This window comes from Natator depressus, chromosome 4 (assembly GCF_965152275.1).
Source record: "Natator depressus isolate rNatDep1 chromosome 4, rNatDep2.hap1, whole genome shotgun sequence".
NCBI classification, from domain to species: domain Eukaryota; kingdom Metazoa; phylum Chordata; order Testudines; family Cheloniidae; genus Natator; species Natator depressus.
Window position 1 is genome coordinate 85,785,691 of NC_134237.1, and position 12,963 is coordinate 85,798,653.

Here is a 12,963-nt window from a genome sequence, read left to right on the forward strand (position 1 = left end):
TCCTTCAAGCCCTACATTTTTATGATTCTATTATTACTGGAACAGAAAACAATGTTTCTCTTGTACAATTTAGATTGTGTAATTTATGCAACTACATTCCCAACTTATTAATATTCCCTGTTTGCATGGACTTTCATACAATAATAAATGCAACTGTAAAATGACAGGGAAGTCAGGAGCATTTTACAGCACCTGAGAGTTTGGGGGCACAAAAGAGGCGTTTGTTTTTAAATTAAGGTGACTAGATTTCAAATTGATAGTGTCACATTAAGTAAGGTCTGAAAGCACCAAAATTTGTTGGATGTGTTAGACTTAAAGCTGGCTTTTGAAACGTATTGACTTTTAAATGAATGGAAAGCTTTTAAACTAAAAAAAAGTTATACAAAAAGTATTATATTACCAAACAGCAGATATCTGGCTCTTAACCAGAGACTAATTGTTTATCCAGCGAAAAAAATGGTAAGAATCCACCATCACGGCAAGACAGTCAGCCTATTTCTTTGATTAATTATGACAGTCTAATCTGAAAGCACTGTGCTATTTGCTCTGGAAAAGATTTCAAAATACTAAACACTGCAGATCAAATTCTTTTAAAAAAGTTGTTGTAATTTAGTTTATTGGGTTCAAAAGTTCCTCTGTGTAAACAGCAACCTCTCCACAAACGAAACATTTGATCTAATTCCAGAGGTTCACTTACTTTATGTCCTTAAATCCCTCTGCCTAGATATTTGAAAGTAGGACCAGGAACATCTGAAAATTTTACTCACCATCAATATTCACTCCCTAGGACTTGCTATTGCTTTCTCCTAATTACTTTGAAAAACAAAGCTGCTGTATCAGCTAATGAACTTACATTGTACTCTTACAGCCAAGTAAGCATGAGTTCTGCATGACAGAACATTACCATCACTGCTTTAAAAAAATTGCTAAACTGATTTGTTGCTATAACGGAACAGCTTCAGTTTGACAAATTAAAATAATAAGTTTTCTGAAACACCTTAAGTAGATGCCAATAGTCTAATACAGTAACTTAGTATACGTATACTACTTGAACTAGATGGGGCAAGATAATTTCAGTTACAGTTGAAAATATTTGCTTTGTTTTATTTTTCTTATAAATTCCAATGTGCTTCAAATAGTGCACTGAAAGACAGACTGTATTTCAGCTGAAAAAGTATTCATATTGTAAGCAAAGATGTGTGATTATGAACTGTAAGTGTATTTTCGCACATCCCTTTCACTGTAGCTTTCATTTGACCCAAGCTCTTCAGCACTACAGAAGGTGCTTTTATGCAGATTATTTAGCAGTAAAGTAAAAAAAGTAAATTAATCTACTGTATAGTTGAAGATGGTGGAAGTAAAAATACACTGATTCACATATTATGCTGGCCTCAGACTGCACCACAACAACTGTTAATATGGATTAACTAATCTGCATTAAACTAGTGTGGATGCTCTCATTCAGAATTAAAGTTCCTTTAATTGTGTGTAATGTAATTCACTTTGGAAGCAATTTACACAAAACCAAACTAAGGTGACCTTAATTTTCAATGAATGTACTCCTATAGGGGTTTAATGCAGACTAGTTAACAGTTAAATTCATGTTAATTTTCCTGAGTGTCTTGGTGAAGGAAAGCCCTTAGAAGTAGATGATTTTGGAATTTTATTTTTATTCTGTAGCCAGTCAGCACTGTAGCGAGATCTACTGGTGTTTTAGTTTGCTGTTCATATATACATAAGTTATTCACTTATAACCAAAGTTCTTCCAGATGAACTTCTGCACATTCATACACTTGGAATGCGCTGACAGTGAAGCTTAGCCAAGTAGAACCTTCTAGCAGCAGTGTCTGTTAGAGCTCTCTTGTGTGCCCTGCCTCTCTCCACCTGTTTGGAGAGTGGAGCTATGATCCATCAACCACCTCCTCAGGTTCAAAGTTGTAATTATGACTCAAAGAGGGGAAGATGGTTGAGGAAAGTGAACACACAGATCTTCTCTCTGGTTACAAGAGAGTATCCTGCATTTCCTTGAGTGGCCCCTGCAGGTGCTCAGGTCATGTTTACACTACAAAGTTATGTCAACACAAATTACATCAACATAAAGCTACCACAATTAGTACAATTGCTTGTGTGTGTGCATACTTGGCTCCCCGTGTCACTGGTGCATGTATTCACCAGGAGTGCTTGTATCAATGCAAAGTGTGGGGCAATGAGGGTAGTCATGCCATTGTGCAACTCGCCACCATAAAGCACCTTCCATTGGGAAGTTTTGGCAATGTGTGATGGGTCTGAAATAAGTCACAGGGGCGAGTAGCAGCACGGGCTCAGCTTCCCAGTTTTCAACTGCCTCCATCCATAATGCCACATGTAGCCAATAATTTTTGTACCTTCTTTCAAAATACCATAAACCCGTGCAGCCCTCCTTGCTGTCCACCATCTCTGAAAGAAGCATGGAGCCTGCACAACTCTTCACTATTGTTATGAGCACTGAAAGCAAAGGACTCATGATCCCCTAATATCCGCAGAGCTGAAAAAAGAACCAAATCAGTGGCGAGTGTGATGATTTATTGGAGAACAAATTACTGTAGGACACAGCAAGAACCAATTGCAGGTCGTTGGTGGTGGTCATGAGGTGCTGCTTTTGGGACCTGAATGGTGAGATTACATCATGAAGCATGCTTTGAATAACTACCAGTGGCTGCAGAACTGTCAGATGTGGAAGGCCACAGTCCTGGATCTGCGCACCAAGTTTGCCCCATCCCTGGGGCACAGGGATAGCAAAATGAGAGCCACACAGACAGTGGAGACACAAATGGCAATAACACTTGGAAGCTTGCAATGCCAGATTGCTACATGTCAATTTGGGATATCCACTGCAAGGGCCATTGTCATGCAAGTGTGAGGGCTATGAATCCCTTCCTGCTAAAGGACTGTGACTCTCAGCAACATGCAGGACCTAATGGATGGACTCATTGCAAAGGGATTCCCAAACTGTGGTGGAGAAATAGATGGCACGCATAGACCTATTTTGGCACCAGACCACCTTGCCCCAGAGTACATCAACAGAAAGGGCTACTTTTCTATGGTTATGCATGTATTGATGAATCACCAGGGATGGATCACTGACATCAATGTGGGCTGGTCCAGGCCCTTCACATCTTTAAAAACACAGGATTTTCAAAAACTTGCAAGCACGGACTTTCTTTCCCATCCAACAGATTACCATTGGGAATACTGAAATGCCAAAAGCAATCCTGGGCAACCCAACCTAGCCCCTAATGCCTTGGCTCATGAAGCCAAACAGTGGTCATTTTGACAGCAACGAGGAACTACTCAACTACCAACTCAGCAGGTGCAGATGGCAGTTGAATGTGCTTTTGGTCAATTGAAGGGATGATGGCATTGTTTACTCACACAATGGAATATTTTTCTCACTGAGGTCCAAATGGTTAGAGCTGCTTGCTGTGCTCTGCGTGAAGCAAAGGTAGGAGGGCATAGTTGGAGTTTGAACAGCCAGACCCAAGAGCTCAATGTGGAACTATATGACTCTGAGGGTATGAAAGAGCACTTTAACAGTGAGCCACTGCAATGTGTTTTGTTATATTGTGCTCTACCTGGCCCTGCTCTTTTGTAGCGTGTTAGAATTGGGTGGCGATTACTGTACGTGTAAGAATACACCACTGTAAATATCAATTTTGTTTGTGGCTTATCCCATGAGTCTTTTTCCTAGGGCTGTCAAGTGATTAAAAATTAATGATTAATCACACAATTAAAAACATTAATCGTGATTAATGGTGTGATTAACTGCACTGTTAAACAATAGAACACCATTTAAATATTTTTGGTTGTTTTCTACATTTTCAAATTGAAATCAATTACAACACAGAATACAAAATATACAGTGCTCATTTTATTTGATTAAATATTTTCACTGTAAAAAAATATTTGTAGTTCACCTAAAAACATAGTACAATCTCTATCATAAAAGTTGAACTGACAAATGTAGAATTATGTACAAAAAACCTCTGCATTCAAAAACAAACAGTGTAAAACTTTAGAGTCTACAAGTCCACTCAGTCCTATATCTTGTTCAGCCAATCGCTCAGAAAAACAAGTTTGTTTACTTTTGCAGGAGATAGTGGTGCCCGCTTCTTCTTTACAGTGTCACCTGAAAGTGAGAACAGGCATTTGCATAGCACTATCATAGCCAGTGTCACAAGACATGTCAGACATGTGACAAAGATTCATATCCATTCATGCTTCAACTGCCATTCCAGAGGCCATGCTGATAAAGGGTTCTGCTCACTGCCTATTCAAAACAGTGCAGACAAAAGCATGTTCATTTTCATCATCATCCGAGTCAGATGCCACCAGCAGAAGATTGATTTTCTTTTTCGGTGGTTTGGGTTCTGCAGTTTCCAGATCAGTGTGTTGCTCTTTTAAAACATCTGAAAGTATGTTCCACACCTTGTCCTTCTCAGATTTGGGAAGGCATTTCAGATTCTTAAACCTTGGATCAAGTGCTGTAGCTATCCTTAGAAATCTCTCATTCGTACCTTCTTTGTGTTTTGTCAAATCTGCTGTGAAAGTGTTCTTAAAATGAACAAGATGTGCTGGGTCATCATCCGAGACTGCTATAACATGAAATATATGGCAGAGTGTGTGTAAAACAGAGCAGGAGACACACAATTCACCCCCAAGGAGTTCAGTCACAAATGTAATTAATGCATTTTTTTTTAAATGAGCGTCATCAATATGGAAGCATGTCCTCTAGAATGGTGGCCAAAGCATGAAGGGGCATACGAATGTTTAGCATATCTGGCACGTATATACCTTACAATGCCGGTTACAAAAGTGCCATGTAAACACCTGTTCTCACTTTCTGGTGACATAATAAACAAAAAGCAGGCAGCATGATCTCCCGTAAATGTAACCAAACTTGTTTGTCTGAGCGATTGGCTGAACAAGAAGTAGGACGGAATGGACTTGTAGGCTCTAAAGTTTTACGCTGTTTTGTTTGTGGATTGCTATTATAACAGTGCAATTTACAAGTGTAGATTTTTTTCCTCGATAAAGAGATTTCGCTACAGTACTTGTATGAGGTGAATTGAAAAATACTATTATCATTTGTAATGTGCAAATATTTGTAATAAATATAAAGTGAGCACTGTACACTTTGTATTCTGTGTTGTAAGTCAATATCCAAAAACCATCCAAATATTTAATAGAATCCCAATTGAAATTTAATAGCGCAATTAAAACTGCAATTGATCTTAATCTTAATTTTTAATCACTATTAATTGAGTTAATCACATGAGTTAACTGCAATTAATCGACAGCCCTATTTTTCCCCACAATGTAACATCTGTTTGTTACTGACAAACTGATAAAGATGAATTTAGTTCAAATACTACATCTCGTTTGTAACAGAATTCAATGCAAAAACAGTTAAGTTTTAAAAAAATAATCTTAATTTAAGAGAACAGAATTTAGGAAGGATAAAGAATATTTACATCAATTTCAGTTACATATACACCCACCCTCGCCTTGCAGGTCAGTTACGTGATGCTGTAATTGTCTTTAATGTCGCCCAGGATGGAGTGGTAGGGGTAGTGTAGTAACACCTGATGCCACATGGAATGTTGAAAGAGGGGAATATACAGAGATCCTGATATTGAGTTCTCAATGGGCTGCAGAGGGAGGTGAGTGCAGATTATTAAACCTGCAGTAAACCAGAGTCTGATGCATCTGTGTTTACTGCCTGAGAACGTCCATTATGTCCTACTCATTTTTGTGCACCCTGCTACTCTTTCCCTCTTCAGGGTGTCCCCAACGTTCATTGTCCAGGCCCTGTGCTCAGTCCAATGCAGCACTAGCTTGTAGGATATCACTGAAAATGTCATCCCAAGTCCTATTCTTTCTCCTCCTTAGCTGGGTCAGGTGTTCCATTGGTGTGAGGGGGACACTCTGAAGGCCACAATGTGGTACCACTGTCAGATTATTCACTCCAAAAGTGAAACTTCAGATACAGGACTCACTCTTTTGCTCCCACAAGGTTTTAAATAATATATTCTCACTTCTGCTTGGGATTGTTTCTGCATGGTGCCGGTTCCAGTCACAGCACCAGTCATGTGGAGTATTGCCTGCCAGGGATAAGGGAAATTAGGAGGGAATTGCTCAGTTACATTAAATTTTGTAATTTAAGGCAATAGCACTGAATACTGGCATTATTTTCTACAGGAAGTGGTGATTTTAGCAAATATCTCACTCTTGAGGGTACCAAAGGCACAAAGAACACAGCTGCTGCTGGCATCCCAAAGCCGCCCAGGCCCATATACTGCTAGCCTGTATACTGCAATGGCACCTGCCAGTTATCACTTACTGGCATAGGAAAGTGTCCTCCTGCAGAGGAAGCAATAAGACAGCCACCCTAGAAAACTTCAAGATTGCAGTGCAGAGCACCTCCATGAAAGTTTCATCAAGATCCCTCAGGAGGATTCAAGAGCCATCCCTGTGTACATAAACTGCTCTGCATGCCTTCTTCCCCGCTCCACTCTAGAGGAGAATGAAAAGCAGATGATAACTGTACCTCTCTTGGTTGTACCACCACCTCTTCCACAAGTAAATTAAATGAAGAGTCAAAAGCAGTATCCTGCTATTCGAGGGGCAGTGGACTACAATGGAAAAAATTATTTACACTTTTAATTAAGGTTCCATCCCCAGCATCGGACTTGACCATGCTTGACTGGCAGGACTGGCTGGATTGCAGTGGAGTCAAAAAACAGCTCCTGGATTGCTGCACAGCTGGATCATCCAGGTGCCTGTTCCCCATCCTCCTCCTCCTCGTCTCCACCTCCCTCTCCTCCCTGTTCATGGCAGAGACCTATGACTCCTTGGAGGTATCCATGGCAGTGTGTACAGTGTTGATGCAGTCTTCACCAAGTATGGGCATGCAACTCGTTGTAAAAGCAGGAGGTCTGTGGCTCAGCACCAGATTGATTGTTGGCCTCCCTGGCCTTCTGGTAAGCCTGATACATCTCCTTGGCAGTCATGCGGCACTGCTGCTGGTCCCTGTCATATCCCTTCCTCCTGCATCCTCTGACCAATCTGATCAGAGATCTCAACATTTCTAAGGCTGGATCAGAACTGTGCCTGCAAAGCCTATTCTCCCCACAGGCCCAGGAGATCCAATATCTCCTGTCTATTCCAGACAGGAGCATATCTGGAACATGTAGCCAGCATGGTCAGCTGGGAGGATGCTTCAGTAATGGAGAGAGGCTACGTGTGATTACCAAGCTGGTCAATCAGGAAAATGAATTTCAAAAGCTTGCAGGGCTTTAAAGGGGAAGGATGGCTTCTGGGTTCATGGACCCTGAGCAGTGGCGTTCACCCTAGTGACCAGTGTTAGGCATTATGGGACAACCGCTGGAGGACTCTTAGGGTAGACAAGAAGTGCACATGTAGATGCTGCGTTACCTATCGACTTCAGCTCAATACCACTTGGGAGATGGTGTTACAGTCAACATAACAGGGCACTTTCATCAATGGGAGACAAATTTAAGTGTAAACACATGCACGGCTATATCGAGGCACAGCAGCTTACATCAACGTAACTTTTAGTGTAGTCCAGGCCTCATTCTTGGGAGTTTGAGAAGCAGCACTTCTGTAGGACAAGCCAGCCTAACCAAACAGATTGTAACATTGTGTAGTGCAGTGACCCCTTTTGCCACATGGAATGTTGAAGGAGGGTATAGCGGGTATATTGAGTTCAACAATTAAGCAAATTATGCATCTGATCTAGATGTTAGTGTAATGAAAGTGTGAATCAAACACCAAATGACAGACATTCACAAACCACAAATTTGTAGATGGCAGTCAATGGAAGTGGATTTTTCTTTAGCTAGAGTACACTCTAAGCCCTTTTGGAAGAGGAACAGCAGGCCCATCCTTAAGAGATTGTGGCGCCTGGGGCAGAAGTGAAGTCACTTCTGGGTGGAAGTGAAGTCACTTGCAGGACTGACGCTGCCGGGGGTAAGTAGGGAAGGCTGGAGGAAGCGGTGCCTCCCCAACAGTCAGGTGTGGCCCTGCCCACACTCCAACCCCCAGGGCCTCGCCTTGGTGTTGCCGCTGGGCTCCAGGGGGTTGGGGCCACACCACCCACCTTCCTGGAGCTGGGGAGGTTGCGGTCGCACCACACGCTCTCCCTCCCAGCACGCCTTCCTCCGCCAGCAGTTCACACGCCGTCCATGAGGTGCTAGGCTGTGGGCCCCCTGCAAAGTGCAGGGCCTGGAGATGTCGCCACGATTTGCCATCCCCTATGGACAGCTCTGGGAACTGTAGAGTATTTTATATTTAACACAAAGCCCAACTCATTTAGGGATGGATTGGGATGCAATTGCCCAAATCTTTGCTTCTTTCTCCATTTAAAAACAAAAAAACAAAAAAAAAAGTCTAGGTGAATCCAATATTCTTTAGACCTATTCAAATAGTCTTATTCATTCTTAGCATCCAGCATTTGTAGCTTAGATTCCCCTCAGTGTGAATGAATCCTAGGGAAAAAAAAATATATAGGCACATCTATGGCTTAGTTGAGATGGAATTCTCTTACCACTTTAGGGAGAAGTTTTAGGTGAGGAAGAAGGGCCACTTTCTTTTAAAAAATATATATATTTCACAAACAGGTGGGCGGGGGAAATCAGTCAGAAGAGCCTGAAGCTCCCTCACTCTTTTTATGGCAGAAAAAAGCTGCCAATTGAGATGATCCAGGGATCATTCTCCCATTGGTTCAAAGGCAGGTTTTATTAATTAAGTATTAGGTTGTGGTCCTATCAGGATGTGTGTTCTCGATTTAGCACATTGATAGACTTGGCAGAATTCTTTAAAATCAATATTCTCTGTTACAATTTTATATGCTAAAGTGGGTGGGTTTTTTTTAGTTTTATCAATTTAAACTTTCACAGTTGTGGGATGCTCGGTGTTCAGAAAACTGGGGGGTGTCAGGTAATGTAATAGATGCTGAGATTCATCATCATTTCAAAATATAAACAAAGTCTTAAAAATCAAGAATTTCTTACTTTACCTTTCTGTAGTTTTTTTTTTTTAATATTGATGAAATTATTTTTGCCATCACTTTGTGTGTGTACAGTGAAATCAATGTTTATTGACATTTATGAATAAAAATCTAACCCTCTTACGCCTAAGTATAGGTGAACATCAACCACTTGAAAAATCTTGGTGTGGAAAATAAGGGAGATATTGATTATATATGTACTTCAGTTTACATGCTTGGTAATATTCTAACTACATGGAGTTAACTGAAAGGAAGATATTAGGGAGAACAAAACAGGAAATGCAACAATGACAGAGAGATACCTCCAAAGAGACAACCAGGATCCCTAAGACACCAGTCAGATTAAACATTGTTTTCTTAAAGCAAGAACTTAGGATCAAAGCAACACTGAACTGTTGAAATCTCATGCCTAGAGAAGAAAGAGGGTGAGAGGAAGAGGAAGCAGGAAGCATCTGCGAGCAGTGAAACTGAGACAAACAAAAAAACAGACTGTGCTATTGTATTCTCTCCAAGCCCAAAAGTAGTGAGTCTGGAGTGAATGGAACTGAGCAAAAACTTGGGGGGGGGGGGAAGAAAAAAAAAGAGGCTAAGGTTTTTGTTGTTTTGTTCCGTTTCTCTGTTTGTGTGTACCTTTGAGTGAACAATCAATACATTTGTTATAATAAAACATTTGAGTCAATTCAATCAGCTGTTGGTCACAGGCTCCAGGAAAGAGATTTTCTTGAAAGGTCCATGCAGGTGTCAAATATCATTGATTACCTGGTGGGAAGACAGGGGAGCTGCAACCCAAGAGTGGTTCCAACCTTGAGAGAGGTGAAAAAAAAAAAGGAGGACTTCTTAGGAGTCTAAAACAGAGCATACCTAGTTGAGCATAAGACTATGCTATTACAAATCTGTTAAACCAAGATGGCCGATAGATGCCTTTTTACTGATAATAATATGAAGAGTTCCAAGTATTTCACATTAAGTACTCCAATATGGATTGAACAGAAGGTGAAGCTGTGTCCAGGTATTGCTAGTTGCCCACAGAGAGGGAAGGGGAAAAAAAAAACACACTTTTCCCACTTGTGATCTTAGAGTAGGTGAGTTGATTGCTTCAAAGTTTAACCATCTCCTGACCAGGACAGTTCAAGATCTATCAAAATACCATGGCCCATCCTGTCAAATGGAGAGAGTTTGGGTCCACAAGAAGTGGAAGATTGGACAAATGACCAGGGAAGGGTATAAAAATATTGCTCGGGGATGCAGGAGTGAAATCAGGAAGGCCAAATCACACCTGGAGTTGCAGCTAGCAAGAGATATTAAAAGTAACAAGAAGGGTTTCTTCAGGTATGTTAGCAACAAGAAGGAAGTTAAGGAAAGTGTGGGCCCCTTACTGAATGAGGGAGGCAACCTCATGACAGAGGATGTGGAAAAAGCTAATGTACTCAATGCTTTTTTTGCCTCTGTCTTCACGAACTACTGCACTGGGCACCACAGCACGGGGAGGAGGTGACCAGCCCTCTGTGGAGAAAGAAGTGGTTTGGCACTATTTAGAAAAGCTGGATGAGCACACGTCCATGGGGCTGGATGCGCTGCATCCGAGAGTGCTAAAGGAGTTGGCGGATGTGATTGCAGAGCCACTGGCCATTATCTTTGAAAACTCATGGTGACCGGGGGAAGTCCCGGACGACTGGAAAAAGGCTAATGTAGTGCCCATCTTTAAAAAAGGGAATAAGGAGGATCCTGGGAACTACAGGCCAGTCAGCCTCACCCCAGTCCCTGGAAAAATCATGGGCAGGTCCTCAAGGAATCAATTCTGAAGCACTTGGAGGAGAGGAAGGTGATCAGGAACAGTCAGCATGGATTCACCAAGGGCAAGTCATGCCTGACTAATCTAATTGCCTTCTATGATGAGATAACTGGTTCTGTGGACGAGGGGAAAGCAGTGGACGTCTTGTTTCTTGACTTTAGCAAAGCTTTAGACACGGTCTCCCACAGTATTCTTGCCAGCAAGTTAAAGAAGTATGGGCTGGATGAATGCACTATAAGGTGGGTAGAAAATTGGCTAGATTGTCAGGCTCAACGGGTAGTGATCAATGGCTCCATGTCTAGTTGGCAGCCGGTATCAAGTGGAGTGCCCCAAGGGTCGGTCCTCAGGCCGGTTTTGTTCAATATCTTCATTAATGATCTGGAGGATGGTGTGGATTGCACCCTCAGCAAGTTTGCAGATGACACTAAACTGGGAGGAGAGGTAGATACGCTGGAGGGTAGGGATAGGATACAGAGGGACCCAGACAAATTAGAGGATTGGGCCAAAAGAAATCTGATGAGGTTCAACATGGACAAGTGCAGAGTCCTGCACTTAGGACGGAAGAATCTCATGCACCGCTACAGACTAGGGACCGAGTGGCTTGGCAGCAGTTCTGCAGAAAAGGACCTAGGGGTTACAGTGGACGAGAAGCTGGATATGAGTCAACAGTGTGCCCTTGTTGCCAAGAAGGCCTATGGCATTTTGGGATGTATAGGTAGGGGCATTGCCAGCAGATCGAGGGACGTGATCGTTCCCCTCCATTCGACACTGGTGAGGCCTCATCTGGAGTACCGTGTCCAGTTTTGGGCCCCACACTACAAGAAGGATGTGGAAAAATTGGAAAGAGTCCAGCGGAGGGCAACAAAAATGATTAGGGGACTGGAACACATGACTTATGAGGAGAGGCTGAGGGAACTGGGATTGTTTAGTGTGCGGAAGAGAAGAATGAGGGGGGATTTGATAGCTGCTTTCAACTACCTGAAAGGGGGTTCCAAAGAGGATGGATCTAGACTGTTCTCAGTGGTAGCGGATGACAGAACAAGGAGTAATGGTCTCAAGTTGCAGTGGGGGAGATTTAGGTTGGATATTAGGAAAAACTTTTTCACTAGGAGGGTGGTTAAACACTGGAATGCGTTACCTAGGGAGGTGGTAGAATCTCCTTCCTTAGATATTTTTAAGGTCAGGCTTGACAAAGCCCTGGCTGGGATAATTTAGTTGGAGATTGGTCCTGCTTTGAGCAGGGGGTTGGACTAGATGACCTCCTGAGGTCCCTTCCAACCCTGATATTCTATGATTCCAGAGAACAAATCTGACTTCCCTGCTGAGTCTGTCAGTTCAGTATTGCAGGGAGACATAAACAAACCTATGGCTATAGTAGATCTGATTGCCAATCTTGTCTCACCCAAACTGGGGTAACTGAATTATACTTAGCTTTTTCTTGTTTGATTTTCTTGAGAAATCCCTGGATTAGAGGAACTAGATGGAATGCATATGAGACCTACGTCCCAGACTAGAACGCACATCAGAGATGGACTGGCTGTGTTCTACTCTGGAGCAAAACCTGATGGTTGGAGTTGTGTCTTGCTGCAAATAGCTCTATCTCCAGATATCTACACAGGGAGATGCTATTTGCTGTATAATTCTTGAGTGACCACTCATACAGATCTTGGGTCAGACGGTCATCCAGTATTGTGCTTGCCCACAAAGGTGGAGAATTACAGGATAAATTTGTTGTACTATACATCATTCCCACAAAGCCACCACCACTTTGTACAGCTGGCTGTAATGCGTTCCCCTTCTTGTTCATGTGAAATATCACGGTCATATTGATAGTAAACTACTTTAACCATTCTGTCCTGTAGATGGGAGAAAAAGGACTTGAGAGCGTAAAGTATCACTCTGAACCCTGGGAAGTCTATATGGAGATATTTTAGACATTCCATTGACCATGAATTGTCATTCTTGCAATGAGCTTAAGGGTTTAATACAACTCCTTTGAAAAACAGGAAGACAAATTTAGGCAGTGCTGATTTCATAAATGTGCTGTCTATATTTGTTATACAGCATATTGGTATCCAGCATTACAGAAGTCCCAATTTTAGTT

At 42.0% G+C, this 12,963-nt stretch overlaps 1 protein-coding gene across 3 annotated transcripts in view; it reads right to left on the reverse strand.

The window, feature by feature from the left end:
• TUSC3 (tumor suppressor candidate 3) overlaps nt 1-12,963 on the reverse strand; it is a 293,191-nt gene that overhangs the window by 264,386 nt on the left and 15,842 nt on the right. The window lies entirely within an intron of this gene.